This window comes from Electrona antarctica, assembly GCF_951216825.1.
Source record: "Electrona antarctica genome assembly, chromosome: 17".
Lineage (NCBI taxonomy): Eukaryota > Metazoa > Chordata > Actinopteri > Myctophiformes > Myctophidae > Electrona > Electrona antarctica.
The window spans coordinates 8,224,631-8,239,502 of NC_136798.1; the positions used below are offsets into that span (position 1 = coordinate 8,224,631).

General features: G+C 45.4%; 1 protein-coding gene across 2 annotated transcripts in view; it reads right to left on the minus strand.

Moving 5' to 3' along the window:
* The window catches only part of LOC306941203 (neurexin-3b-like), a 317,329-nt gene that overhangs the window by 60,488 nt on the left and 241,969 nt on the right, over positions 1–14,872 (minus strand). The window lies entirely within an intron of this gene.

The window sequence follows — 14,872 nt, forward strand, 5'->3', positions numbered from 1 at the left end:
AATAAATCGGGCTTCATCCTCCACCGCGGCACCGCCAACCGACCCCCCCCCCCTCTGTCCCCTCTCATTTTCATTATCTGCCAGCATCTGTTTTGGCTTGTGCATTCATGGGGACATGTAGGCGTTATAAGGAACAGGTTTCAGAGCGGAGACCGGAGTTTTGAGTGAGCAGCGATGAGGAGGCAAAGGCCGTTTGTTTTCCATTTGTTTTAATCCCCCGTTGGGATTCTCTCAGTGTAATTACCTACTTTAGAGGCTCTCTGAGCAGAGCGACTGTTTGTCATAACAAAACCAAAATCAGGATGCCTGGCACGGGGACGACTCGGCCTCGTCTCCGACGCCAACCGTTGGAACATGGGACTTTGATAATGTCAGCCCACACTTAGTATCGCCTGCCCAGGTCCACACACTGATTAGGGCACTGTACTTAATCTTACCAATCTGTTTTTAACATCACAGGGCCCCTCCTAATTGCTATAGGAAAGCACTTAATAACTCCAACCTATACTTAACAGCCTACAAGTGTGCTCTGATATGGAAGATTACAGCGTTTCGCTAGACCACCACCACCACCCACTGTTATATTGAGTATTTTATAAGCTGCTACCTTATAGATGGTGCTCCAGGCAATTGGGGGAAAATAAGCTGCCGTTTACGTGGGGGAGGTGGATATTCGCAGTAACCTTACAGTGCAGCTTTCAACATTCAATGTTTGTGCAATACTGTGTTGGCCCTGTGGTTTTTAATGCACAAGAAAACAAAATATGACCTTAAGATACTGTATCTAGAGTATTGTATTTTCCACCTCTGAGACCCTACTGTACGTCAAGGTTGTCTCTGTACTGCATACTCGCGGTACACACGGAGAGGAGCTGGGTGTCGGGCAATGGAAGTTCATCCAGCTTGCTCATCTAATGAGAGCATACTGGAAACGTGGAATGAAAACACCATGCGGCGCTCCCTTCATAAAGCGCCTCTCAATTAGAACGTTGTCTTTGTTGCCGTGTGTGTTTCAGTCGTCGGTTCAGGTGCCGTGGGTGTTGTTGTGGATTGGCTGCACAGAGCGTAATGTTTGGTAGTTAACAGAGGGAGAGAGAAGTTCACGCTCGCTCAGCGTGAAAGCGGGATACTGTCGAATTAACCACCACTCATCGAAAACAAGCAGTTTTTTTGTGCATAGCTCCCCAGGTAAGTTCTCGTAACTGATAACTAGCCTGGGGATCTGGGCTATATTTATAATACTCCCCTCTACATAATATTCTCTCGCTGTCTCTCCTCTTTTGTCTGGTCGTGAAAAGAGACTTCATGTCATTATAATGTGCTCGGGCCCACAATGCAGTGAACAGCGGTGGAACTCGTCTCTGTAACAATCTTCCAGCGTGGTAAAAGGAACGCTGGAGACAAGAGAAACCCATCTGCTAAAAGCAGAGGCACGCGCTCACAACTGCCTCGGCACTCACTTAACATCTCGGCCGGAGAGGCTGTAAAAGCCCTCTTTATTTAAGTAGTCATCGTTAAAATGGAAATGCCACTTAGAGTGGCACACAGACGAGAGTGCGCACAGACATGCATATCATATGCAGATCTCGACACAGGCACATGCGAATGCCTGCATGTGCAAGTACATGCGTGCACGCACGCACACACCCACGGAAACGTACTGTATGCAGGCAGACTGGCTACGGTAAGCATGCACAGACAAAATGTGCAGATAATTTAATGTGACAACGAGGGGATGTTGGGATATTGTGCACTGTGCCGTGAAAAAATATACAATAGAGGCTCCTGTCTGCTCTGTTTCGCTAATGACATCACAAGACGTTTGATGGCGCAAGACGCAAACAGAGACGAGCCAGTGCTGGCCGTGCATCCTCTGTGACCTTCAGAAGCCCTGCATGGCAGCCTGGGCTCTCCTGTGTAGAACCCATCAACGTCACATCACCGACCCACTAATACCTACAAACAAAGACAGATCGGCAAGCCCCCGGCCGTGGTACAAACAAACAAACAATGGAACACGACAAGCCGCACAACCCGCGGCCATACTGCGCCTGCGGGCACTGCGGGCTCACTGTGTGTGTGTGTGTGTGTGTTCCCCCGCACTACCCTTGGTGTCCGGCTACCCTGCCGCCTCCCACCACCCACCCACCTACCCGCCTGCCTGCCCCCCTCCCCTTTCTGCAGCATTGTTTGATTGACAGATCCAATTACGCTTTTTATTGGCCTGTCGCTCGCGAGGCGGGAAGGCACTTCATTGTCTCCCGAGCAAAGGGGAAAAATGGCTATTGTTCTCTTAGTGGAAAAGATGATGGCTGCTATTCCAGGGGTAAACAAATGATGCAGTGAAAATCACTTTCAAACACGCGCGTGCACACACGCACGCGTGCACACACGCACACGTGCGCATACAACTCATTCGTAAACATAAGCACAATGAGACACACGCAGACACGCACAAACATGCATGCGCGCGTGCACGCACACGCACACACACGCACACACACACACACACACACACACACACACACACACACACACACACACGGATGCACCCATAAAGTTGCGAAGCGTAACCTTGTGCAGTGTGTCTTTGTTTCAATGACCTTACATAAGCAGCACAAACACCGCACTCAATAACAAATTACATTGGGGACAGTGACAATTAACTGCAGCTATGTTGTGTTAAAGTGCTTTTTATGTCAAAACACACGCCCACGCACACCGTATGATGCCCACCGCACGCAGCGAATGCTTCAGCACCACTTTACCGAAACACAGATTACGGTATGTTGGCAGCACGGTGCCGCGGGAAACGCTGTTTGTGTCTGCGTGTGCCAGAGCAGCACGTGTATTCTTACTTTTTTTGTGACCAACACTGAGTGATCGCAGACAGTGACACACACACCACCCCTCCCTCCACTGGTGCAGGCTGGCCAACACACCTGGGCTCAGCTCAGGCAGCTCCAGGGGGTCCCATGTGACGTGATGCACACAGACACCTATAATCAAGGCCGGTCGCAATCCAATTCGGGGGGTCCGATCGATGCCGCCAACACACAGGGGCCCCCCGGGCGGAGGAGCGACGGCACACAGCATCAGTTAAAGTGGCAGTGCATGGCCCCCGCAGCCTCTTATAGGAGACAGGAGCCGCTGCACGGTGGAGGATAAGGCCTTTCTTCACAATTATGCCCTCATCCCCCAACTCACCCAAATAGCCTTTTCTGTAAAAAGCCACAGACCTGGATAGATAGATACACACATGTCGAGGCTGCTTTGTGGAGGCGAGAACGATGGAATCAGTTCATTCTCTCTACTGGGTTGGCCGGGGGGAACAGCCAACAGGGGGGGTGCAGGTATCAAGAAGTATAAAAAAAAAAGTAAAGACTTTTAAGACATTTTTGGTTCCACCTAGAATGGAATGGGTGTTGTTAACCATGTTGAGTTGTTGACTATTCACTTTTCTCAAGAATTGATTGTTTATTTTTACCCATGCTGCCAGAGAACGTAGATTGTTACCTCGCTTGACTGAAACCAACTGAAGCAGAAAGGAGAAAAAAAACGACAGAATTGCTCGTATTGACGGTAATACTGCAGAACCATTTGGATTGCCATCAATGCTGCCTGGTAATGTAGAAGCACCCTCAAACTCTGAGAGATCTCAGATCTGTGTGCATAAAAATCACATTTTGGTTTTCTTTATTTGTAAGGACCGTGGCCACCATGGGAGACCAGAGGAAATGGCTCGATGCGTAAGCGTGACATGAATACACACTGAATAGTGTGAGGCATGTATCGAGGCATAATGCAGAACTTTTATCAGGAAGCAAGTTAAGGTCAGAGAATGTCTTAGAACTCAGGGGATGCAAGCATAGTGCAACGGGGTAAGGATTTGTCGCGTTCCAACACAAGCTATCACATTGCAACCTAGTGTTGGTTGATATCTGGTATCTGGGGCAGCGAGTAACGTTAGTTGTATCTGGATGGACCCGTGGATCCATATTATTATAAGGCCCAACAGGGAGAGAGGAAGATCTGATATCAAAAATCTGAACACGTCCCTCGGTGGAAGTTTGGGTTACATATCCCACCGCCCCACCCCCACCCACGCCTTTCATCTGACATCAGCGCCAAAGTTAGCTTTTGCGGTCTGGAGCCATCAGAACTGGATGGTGGAAGCAGTAGAGGCAGGATCGATAGGCTGGAGAGAAGCTATAGGACAACGTTGGAATGTGCTGGATTGATGCACCTGGCCTTCATAGCAACCTAGGCCCATTTATTGTCAGTAATTGACAGAGATAACTCAGGGATGGTGCAGTGATTTGTAGCTGTCAGCTCTCATGTACATCAGCATCTCTCAAGTCCAACATTTGCTAAAGTTTATAGTGCCAGACGCAGATGGGGTTAAGCGCGTCTTAAACCCTATATACTTTGCTGACCGGTATCCCCCAGGGCTCTATATCCATGGACCCCTATTTTCTTTGCTCCACATCAACTCTCTTTGCTAAAAATTCCCAATCTTTAAGCTCAAGCTTCTAGATTGGCTATTTTCGCAGAGTGTAGGGTTCCTGTGGTTAAGGTCTGCATTTCTATAGTGCCTTTTATCCAAAGCACAATGTGAGTTAATCTGCACCCATTCACACACAATGGTGGAGGCAACCATACAAGGTTCCTACCAAATCCAGTGTCTTGCTCAAGGACACTTCCTCACAAAGCCAGGAGGAGCCAGGGATGGAACCGCAAACCTCCTTACCTTCCACAGGTTTGTGCAAATTATGAGATATTCTACAGCCACAGGAGTCATTAATTTGTGCATCTGATGGTCAAATAATTAAATGGGCCCCAAGCTGGAAGCAAACTGGATTCAAATAAGGCTTTTCCTACATTCCTGAAATTGCGTGAATAACCCCTTCAGTGGAATCCTCGAACATGATTTACCAAACGTTTGATTAACTTGTACTACGCTAATTAGACTGCGCTAATATTCTATCCCGTATTCTCAATTTACATGATGGACGGTCTACGTCTAATTTGCAACTCTGTAGGTGTGATCAGAGAAGCTGAAGCAATCACTGTGCTAATCATTCTTAAACGTAATGTTTATCCAAAATACCTTGGTATAGTTAGACTCACCACCTCCAGCAGAATGAAATGACTTGGTAGTTGGGCTTAGCGTTTGTGGGAGGGCCAAGTGGTTTGTTAAACCACTTATAGCATTATAAGGTGATTAATGGTTTTGGCAGTTCCCTCTGAGGACACACACACACACAGATTAAATAAATGATTATGATGTTAATCGGTGCAGCGGCTTGCGAGATGAGCTCCGCATAGACACAGAGACCCTCTTATAGACAGCTATAGTCTCTTGGAGAGTCACGCCATACCAAAAAAAAAGAAAGAAATAATTAGAACTAGATAAAGTGCCCCTCGGGGCACAGGTCTCCACCAGGGCAGGTCAGGTTGTGGCCTCCTGGTGGCGCTATAATAGGCCAATGTGAAAAGGGTACCATTTCTTTTTACGCCTTGGATGGCAATTGGATGGTTTGAGGCATTTTGTTCCAAAAATGAGTTTTGCAAAGATCCACCTGTTGGTTGCCAATGTGAAAAGGGTGGGATATATTCCTCAGCCTAGTAGGAAAGTCCATGAAAGATTTAATTGCACGCTGTGTTCATGATTTGAGGCTTTTTGTTCAAGACGGGCCAATCCTCCAAACTTTGAAAGCCAATGTTAGCCAATTAGGATGGAATATGAAATATCGGACAGATCCGTCTTGAACGCATGACTATAGAGATAGTATGTAACGATTTGCAGGATTTTTGGACAGAATCTGGAGGAGTAATATAAAAAAAATGTTTTTTCAAAAGGCGGTATAACAGGCCGTTCTGGACATTTTGGGCAGAGGTTCATCGTTGGCATCCAGGGATTGTGTGTGCAAAATCTGGCATTGACCGGGTTAACGGTGCCGGAGATTAGCTGTACACAGACGGACGGATGGACACACGGACTCACACACACACACACACACACACACACACACACACACACACACACACACGGACACACACACACGGACGGAGTGCAAAACATACTCTCTCCCCAAGCAATTTTCTAAGCATTAGGAGCAGAAAGGGTGAGACATGCCGAATGTTACATTTTGTCAAGGGGATTGAGATGACTTGACGGAGGCTCCTGGTGTACCTTAATGCACCATTCCAATAAACATTCCCCTGAAAGCTGTGAATTCCCATTAATCATTAATTCATCGAAACGTTCATTTAAACATTCATAATGGGCAGCAGAGTGGTTGAGGGCCTACGACGTGGGAGGATATGGCGCGCACAAAAGCATTCATGCATGCTTTTGAAATATTGATCGCACCTCAAAGAGCCCAGAGGCCTCCTCCTCATCCAGGCAATTTTTCACACCTGAGAGAGTCTGGAACAACTTCATCAAAAGGACAGGAACAAAATGGCCTCCGTTTGCTTTTCTTTAGCATTACTGTAGGTAATTGCCTGGGTAATGCGGGCGGGTCCATTAGCCAGTTGGTTAATGCCCAGGAGTGCCATGCCGGCTTTAGCCTTCGAGCCCAAGTCTTGAGAAAAAGTAAGAGGGCACTGCATTTTTAATAGAAACAAGCGGGCGCATTGTGAAGGGAAAGGTAATGGCTTTGACTCTTGTGCCAGGGCTCAATGTCAAACTGGGAGGCTCGACTCTTTGATCTCTTTGCCGCAGCATATGAATCGCGCAGGGTCAGCCTTATCAATTATTTATGCCCACTCTTTCTCTATTTCCTGTTTGTCCGCTCTTGTGGCTGTAACTTGCCCTGACACTAATGGCGGACGGCCTGGTGAAAACATTTATCAATGTTACCGCAGAGTCCTCCCCGGGTCTGTCCTATCACTTTCAGCCTCTTGCAGCTGAGAGCAGCTGATTCTAATCATCGCAGCCACTCTTTAGTCTTCATGCGTGGCCCTTTGCTCCATCAAGTTAAAAGTTGGTGCAAAGTTACTGTTTGCAGCACCAGAGAAAACCTTTAGTACGAACAAAGAATGAGAGAAAGTGTTGCAAACTTGCAATACATCTGCAGTAAATTCTCATCATTATGTTTGAGTACTGGATGTCTTTTCAACAGAGGTGTATCTACAATAAGGCGAGGGCAGGCGTCCGCCTGTCCAAATCCATTTCTGGCCTGGCCAAAATCCATACAATGAGAAAAAGAGGACAAAAACCAGACCTGAGAACTATTAATGGACAGCTGATTGGCCGTTGCGGTAGAGCGTGACCCTCAATCACCCATTGGAATGTAAATGCTTGCCTTTCAGCCTTTGTATCCTACTCGTCTGGCAGGTATATCTCTTTGAAAACCTTTAGTGCTACGATTGTGCGCAGGGAGACGACAATTAACACATATCTTGCCTGCCCAAAACGTAATTCCTGGATACGCCACTGCTTTTCAAACCACCTTATTAGTATTTATTTTCTCATTTGCAAAAGGACAGTGAAGAGAGTTTCTAAAATGCCTGCGATCTCCGATCTACAAGCACACAACACATCCCACCGTGATGCTGTTCAAGCTTTGCTTTTTTTTTCTCCTTTCATTTTGCTCTTCTTCCCAGCATGGGCCCCACTTCCACCACTAAAAACTCTGAATTATAGGGTTTGTAAAAGTTTTCGTGGTGGATAGAACAAAACAGCATTCAGAGCAAGGTTATTGGTTTTGCATTGTCATCGTTTTTATTCTGTTGTTTCTATTAAGTTTTCAATAGCGGATTTGCTAGTTTAGTTTATTATTTATTTACTTTTGAAAAGGCTTAGTTACAGTTGATCCTCTTTTGTTTTTTGTAATAAGAAGTAGTAAGGGTTGAGACTGAAAAATCTAAGTTCCCTTAAATATGGAAATGAGAGGTTTAAGAGGACAGCGACGATGGGTAACTGTGAGACATCCCATAATACAGGTACATCCATCCAGTGGTTTTCAGGAGCCGTGGTGGTGTTGACTTTCGAAGGGTGCAGAAGAGCAATGCTGCATTTCTCTCTGCTCTCCACGGTTTGGAGTTATGCATGGCAGAAGTGATTATAATGCGCGCAGCATAATTACAAGCCTGCTAAACCACAGAAGCGTAGTGAAACATCAGCCATGAATTCTCATCTGAAGGCCTGCGCCAGCCAATATACACTGCTTCATTTGCATCATTACCATGCAGAACTGCCAGTAACATGTACTGTAATCAGGACCGTGCATGGCCCACACACACACAGACACACAAACACATGCACACACGCCCAAGTTGGTGTTGGCCACACCTCACTCTCTGCTGTTGTTTTAGTGTGCAACACCCACACACACAGTTATAAATATAAATCAGGCATAAATCCAACCCCTAAATGTAACCTCTAAATTCATCAATCTGAACATATCTAACAATAAAACAATCATTTCCCGTGTGAGGATCAGGAAAATGATCCTTAACCCATTTAGGCCTGACCTCAAAATTAAAAAAAAATAATCAAAATCCTTTTTCAAAAATAGCAGACCTACAAGCTCGTATGGTAAATGGTGCATTTATATAACACCTTTATCCAAGGCCGCTTTACATAGATTGTGCATTACATTCACCCATTCACACGTCGATGACGGCAGAAACCATGCAAGGCACCAACCAGCACATCAGGAGCAATTAGGGGTTCAGTGTCTTGCTCAAGGACACTTCGACACTAACTCTGGGGGAGCCCGGGTTCGAACTGGCAACCTTTGCGATTACCATCCAGCCACTCTACCCCTGAGCCACCGTCGTCCTTATAATGTCTGTCAGATTCTACTATACTATATGTACAGTAATACATTACAAGTACACATGCAAGCACGCACACACACACATACACACGAATGCCCAGGCATGAATATGAATATGAACGTATATGTACGTACGTATCCACACAGAAGGTTCTATACACTACATTTTCATATTAACACAGAACAATTGGACTGATGCTTTGAAACAGCTGCCTGGTGGAGGCTGGCCATAAATCATACATTTTGTTCCGTTGGCTCCCTTTGAGGAGTCACTGTGGGCTCGCTGCCCCCGTCTGTTACAGGAGGGGGAAAAAGCATGTCTTCTGTGACCTCTCAGTGCGCTTGGTTGGGTCGCGTGCTCCGCGTACGACAGGGGGCTCATAAAAAAAAGAAAAGAAAGAAAAAGCCAATGAATAGGATTTGTTGCTCGATGGAATAATATGCTGTGAAAGTCCATTAGGGACAGGGCTAATGAAATTGAAACAGCTTGGTGATCAAATTAGAATCTGTTCGGCAGATATTTAATTTAATGTGCCGGTGAATTCCAGCACTTTCTGTTAGGTGGCCCCGGAATGAAGCTCTGCGCCATAAATCAACCATGTAACACATTTCATCGCACGTCCTCTCCCCACCTTATTTATCGCCAAATGAAGAAGAACAACCTCACAACAACACTGTAATTAGCACACTCCCCCCCTCCACACACACACACACACAGACGCCCACCCACCCACCCACACACATACACACACACACACGTGCGCACGCACATGCACACACTCACACACGCATACATACACGAAGGAATGAGGAAAATCTCAAGTAGCTTAATTGCTTTAAGTCTGGACTTTTTTATTTAAACAAACAAAGAATATAAGACAAAATTAAAATAAAGATGAAGAGTCTAAAAGCCCCAATACCAGACCCCACGAGGCACACACTATAGTCACCATCAAAGGTCTGCCCATTCCACTGCATATAGTGGAGATGGTGACGGGCCAAGTTAGAGAGCCTAAAAAGCAGTGGAAGAGAATATTATGTCTGGAACCACACATCCCTAAAGAAAGAAAACCTTCTCTATGACCTTTCAGTTGTGTTTTTCTACAGAAGATAAGATAAGATTGGTGAATGCATCTGTGTAGCTTTGCTTCATAAAGCAGTGATTCCCAACCTGTGGGACTTTTCAATGAGAATGATTCCAATAAATAAGAACTTAAAAGTATACTTGGTTTGGTTCCACTGATTCAAGCGATTGATCAAGCAATTGATTGATCATTTATTGATCATCATCTACTCGTATGATATGTGTTTTCAATATTACTGTATATTATTGTTTGTCTTTAAATGTCTTTGTGAATTGAAGGCACAGGACCTTAATGGAAACAAGCCCTGAGGGCTTTTTTATAAATCTGTGCCACGTGCCTTTTTTTTGCAAACTGTTAATTAAGTATTCAAACAAAAATCAGAGATGGGTCATTCAAATAAACATGCTCTGAGAATGCACGCAGCCCACTCTTCCGGCCATTAAAACTGGGGAAACTTGGATTTAGAACAGTGGTTCTCAGAAACAGAAGATCTGTCCTTGGCACGAAAAACAGAGGCATTTGTAGAATCAGCGTTAGGTCAAGTGGTCAGATGGGTCGGCCGCAAACACCTTCACGATATTCCGGTGGGCCCTGATCGCAAAAAAATAATAAGCTTGAGAACCACTGTCATATGAGTGGCACAGGAGTAGAATCCTTTCAACAGACACGCGTGAGGTTTCAGCTCGTCTGAAGTGCTGCCCTCTCTGTATTCTCCAAACCTCCTCCCCGCCACAGGAGACGACATCCATCGCATGACAAAAGAAAACCCAGAGAAAGCAATAGGAGGTGAGAAAAGGATGCTGAAAAACAACTTTGAGCTGTGACTCAATTAGATGGAGATTCAAACGCATCGTTCCGTTCAGAATGTTGAGTGATGATTATTGGAGGAAAAGGTGGCACGGAAAACACAATGCAACTAGAAACCCTGGATGCGAGCGAGGTGGAGTTCCTGCTACTCAAAGAGGGATACGGTAGTATGGAATGGATGCTGCTGCCGCTGCCACTCACACGGCTATACAACCAGCAGCTGCTTGGATCTCGCTCTCTTTGAACATCAAGCAGAGCCTTGGACCACAGTTCTCATAGAGGATGAGGGAGGGAGAGAGAGAGAGAGAGAGAGAGAGTGTGTAAGAAGTTTCCATCCATCTGTTTACATACATTATGCACCATTCTGAGCAAGTTTCCCATTGCATAGTGTGCGGAAAAGCACACTTCATCATGGGCTACTTTCCAATGGCATAGGGGTTCAAGTAATTAGTAACTAAAGCTGCAGTGGAGTGAAACGTCCGATATTGTAGTACTTGGGGAGAAATAAGGAAGGACGGGTTGACCACATCAGGGGAGGTTGAGGAAGAGACGATGAAGGCAGGGGAGGTCAAATAGAGTACTACAAACAATCAAGGAGAAATTAACCCATACAACCCTACACTATATACTTGGTCGTACAACTATAGTGTTTCAAGCCAGGGTGAAAGTGGTGATGGAGATGATAGTCTCACGTGGCCACTGTGGGAGACGGTTGCCTCCCACAGTTTTCAAATCACGGAAGCTCTGAAGCCCTGTCCACATGTCGAAGTGTCCTTGGGCAAGACACTGAACCCCACCTTGCCTCCAGTGGTTGTCATGCACCATTGGTGTGTGAATGTGGGAAGTGAGGACACTGGCGTCGACTTTTCGCCGCTTCACCTCCCAATGTATGAATTGTAAAGCGCTTTGAGTAAGCACGTAGTGCATAGAAAAGCGGTAAAAAAATGCAATTCATTATTCCTGTAGTTCCAGATTCTCTACAACATTCAGAGATTGTGGAATAGTTGTCGGACTACGTGAGACTCCACGATAACGTGATGTGGAGAGACAGCCAATCAACAGAGAGTGACAGGTACATTAAGGTAAAGTATTCCCAGGATCTTTGCATTCATCCTTTCACTGACATCAGACATCTCCATTACTGATGTATCCACTTCAATTGGAAAGAAAGTGCAATCACAGTCACAGCTCTAATTACTTGCATAGCCCATTGTTCACAGCATATCGCTCAGCAAGAGATTTAAGTCATAGAACTTGTTTGATTTTAAGCTACAATCTATATGTTTTATCATGTCTCTCCTGAAGGAGAAAGATAATTGTGTAGCACTTTATATTAATAACTATACTGTACATGAGCATTAGATAATTGAGTCTGATGTATATCAGCGCATGTAGTGTCAAATCCTGTGCACCGTCGAGCAGCTTCAAATAACATGGCAGGTGTTCTATACCGACACCACCAGGGTAAAAAGTTCAAGTCTACCTCCAACCACCTCCTACAGGTGTGCTAATTAAATTGTAACATGCAGAATGGTACTGTATATCTTATTTTGCGCCAGGTACAAATATACCCCCCAGCTATGGGACGTTATCTGCCAGCTACGTACATGTTCGCCCCCACCCCGTATACTCCGTGTATGTAATGGTTGAGCCCCATGGCAACACCCCATCACTTCCAGCTATGGGACATAAAGTCTGACCACCGTCTAGCTCGGATTTTCAAACCTCGATAAATCGGAATTTTGGAGAGCTGTCCTTGGTGGATCTTCTGCCATCCATAGTTTGGATCTAATTTGTGACTTTGTACAGTGTCCCTCCCGACATGTAAACATTTCTGACGACAGGTAAGCAAGTGTGTGCTTGCGCTGATGATAGCAGAGTGTGTGTGCTGAGTGTGTGTGTGGGGTGGGGGGAAGGGGGATGGCAAAATCCTTCTCTTAAAGTGAACGTGGATGGCGGCACAGCATACCTTCATAAATGCTCATGTTAGCTGGCACAGAAAAGTAAATATAACGTTTCATTCATTTCTAGGATTGTAGCCGTTTCTATTGCTGCATTAATGTACCTACTCTTGGCTACATAAATGATGGAATTCCCGCCGCCGGTTAGAGTTCAATAGTTTTACCTTCACTTAGCTTGCCATACCTCACCATACGTCATCATATAACTTATTATAATGACTGGACAAACTGATGGATTTGTATTCCTCCAATACTAGACATTTCTGCAACAATGGGAATATAACTGACTAGACACTGCAGGGCTATACTATATATATATTGTCAGGCGGAAACCTCATATGTCCTAAACTATACTTTTCAGAGCAAAAGCAGCAGATCCACAAGCGCAAATAATGCTTGTGGATCTGCTGCATTTGATGCTTTTGTGTGATGCTGTAGTTAGTGTAGTAGTATGTATGACCAATGAATCAGTTAAGTTACGAGAAAATGCACGAGTTAACCCATTTTGACCTGAGATCAGATTCTAAAAATGTCTTCTATATCCTGATAGTTTTCTGAAAAAGCTATGTTTCTATGTCAGTCGTTCGATTTAAAAAAAATAGCAGACCTACAAGCTCGTAGATCTGCTATTTTTCAATAGCTAAAGCATAACATAATGGGTTAAAATATGGATATAAGAGTTTTCTGTCCAACAATATGCTGGGAAGGGATTTGTAAAACAGGAGGCAGCAGAGCATAACGTCTCACTCGCAGTCTTATCCACTATGAAGAAATACACATTACTTATTTTTCCATTACATTATCGACCCCCCACTCCACCTATATTTGCGTCTCTGGGGAGTTGTTATGTAATACCCCAATTTATACTTGTTTACGGGGCGCATCGCACACCAAAAATAGCCGATCGACAAGCACGCTGCGGCTCGTTGCGAGCATGTAGATCAACCACGTTCGGTGTGCGACGCAGGCACGCGCAATTATAACCATATTAATATCACCGTTCAAGGTCTCGTGTGGTGTGGGCCACGTGAGCAAGCGGCAAGAGTCAAAGTCTTTGCATGTGCAAGCCTAATTAAAGTGATGGTGTGCAGGTGCGTAGGTGCCTTTAACACAGACCCTTAGCGCTGTCAAGAACCAAACAATAATCTATGGCTGCTCCCATTTCATTTGCAGCACATATATAGTGGCGTATGAAGAATGGATGTAAGGATGTAGCGCAGCACATGGGAGGCAGGCCCCTTAACAAGGTCTCCGCTGCGACGGCTTAGAAGACATATACAGTGCAGCGTATGCTACAGTGTGTGTGTGTGTGTGTGTGTGTGTGTGTGTGTGTGTGTGTGTGTGTGTGTGTGTGTGTGTGTGTGTGTGTGTGTGTGTGTGTGTGTGTGTGTGTGTGTGTGTGTGTGCGTGCGTGCGCGTGTGGGTGTGTGTGTGCACGTGTGCGTGCGTGCGTGCATGAATGCAATTTTGCACCCAGCTGTTATCTCAGCTTGAAACGGGCCACCTCGCCATCATTCACAAATCACTTTCCTGTTTTGGGCATGTCATTAGGCTACTTATTTCTTTTCCTATTTGTTTTTAAATAGCAGTTCTACATGCTCACAAGATTGAGTCGCTATTTTGGGAAAATTATCAAAGTGCAAAACAGGACTTAAGTGGTTATCTTTAATGCATGACCAACCCCATCACATCAGAAGTTCACTCAAACACCCTTTTCCGCACCACGGCTATGAAAACATGTCAGCTCAAATGAGGAACGATTCAAAAATAGCGCTTCTCAAAGAGCCCCCTTCTTCACACAGCCATGTTGTAATTGTTCATATTTATCTGTGTTATTCCTGCATGGTTTTGCCTGACCCGGGGCGCAGTCAATAATGCGTCCATGTGTCGCTTACTGCCCGACTGCCTGGATGACTGCCTCCCCATTGTTGAAGCACACATGCGTGAGGGAGTTATCTGTCCCCTACACATGCATATGGGCACGTTGTGATATCCGTGTGTGCAGTATAGGCAAGGACGGAGGAGAGAGAAACAGTGGGAGTGTAGGAGACAGATAAGATGATGCCGTTCTGTCAACAGGACCAACTGGGAGCAGATAAGGCAGCCTCCATTAGAGATAAAATGATGTCTGTCTGGCTGTACCCCTGCTGTTAACGCCAGCATGGAGCTTCTCTTCATTGCATGTTTTATGTTTTCATATTGAGAGAGAAGAGATGAGATGAAGAGA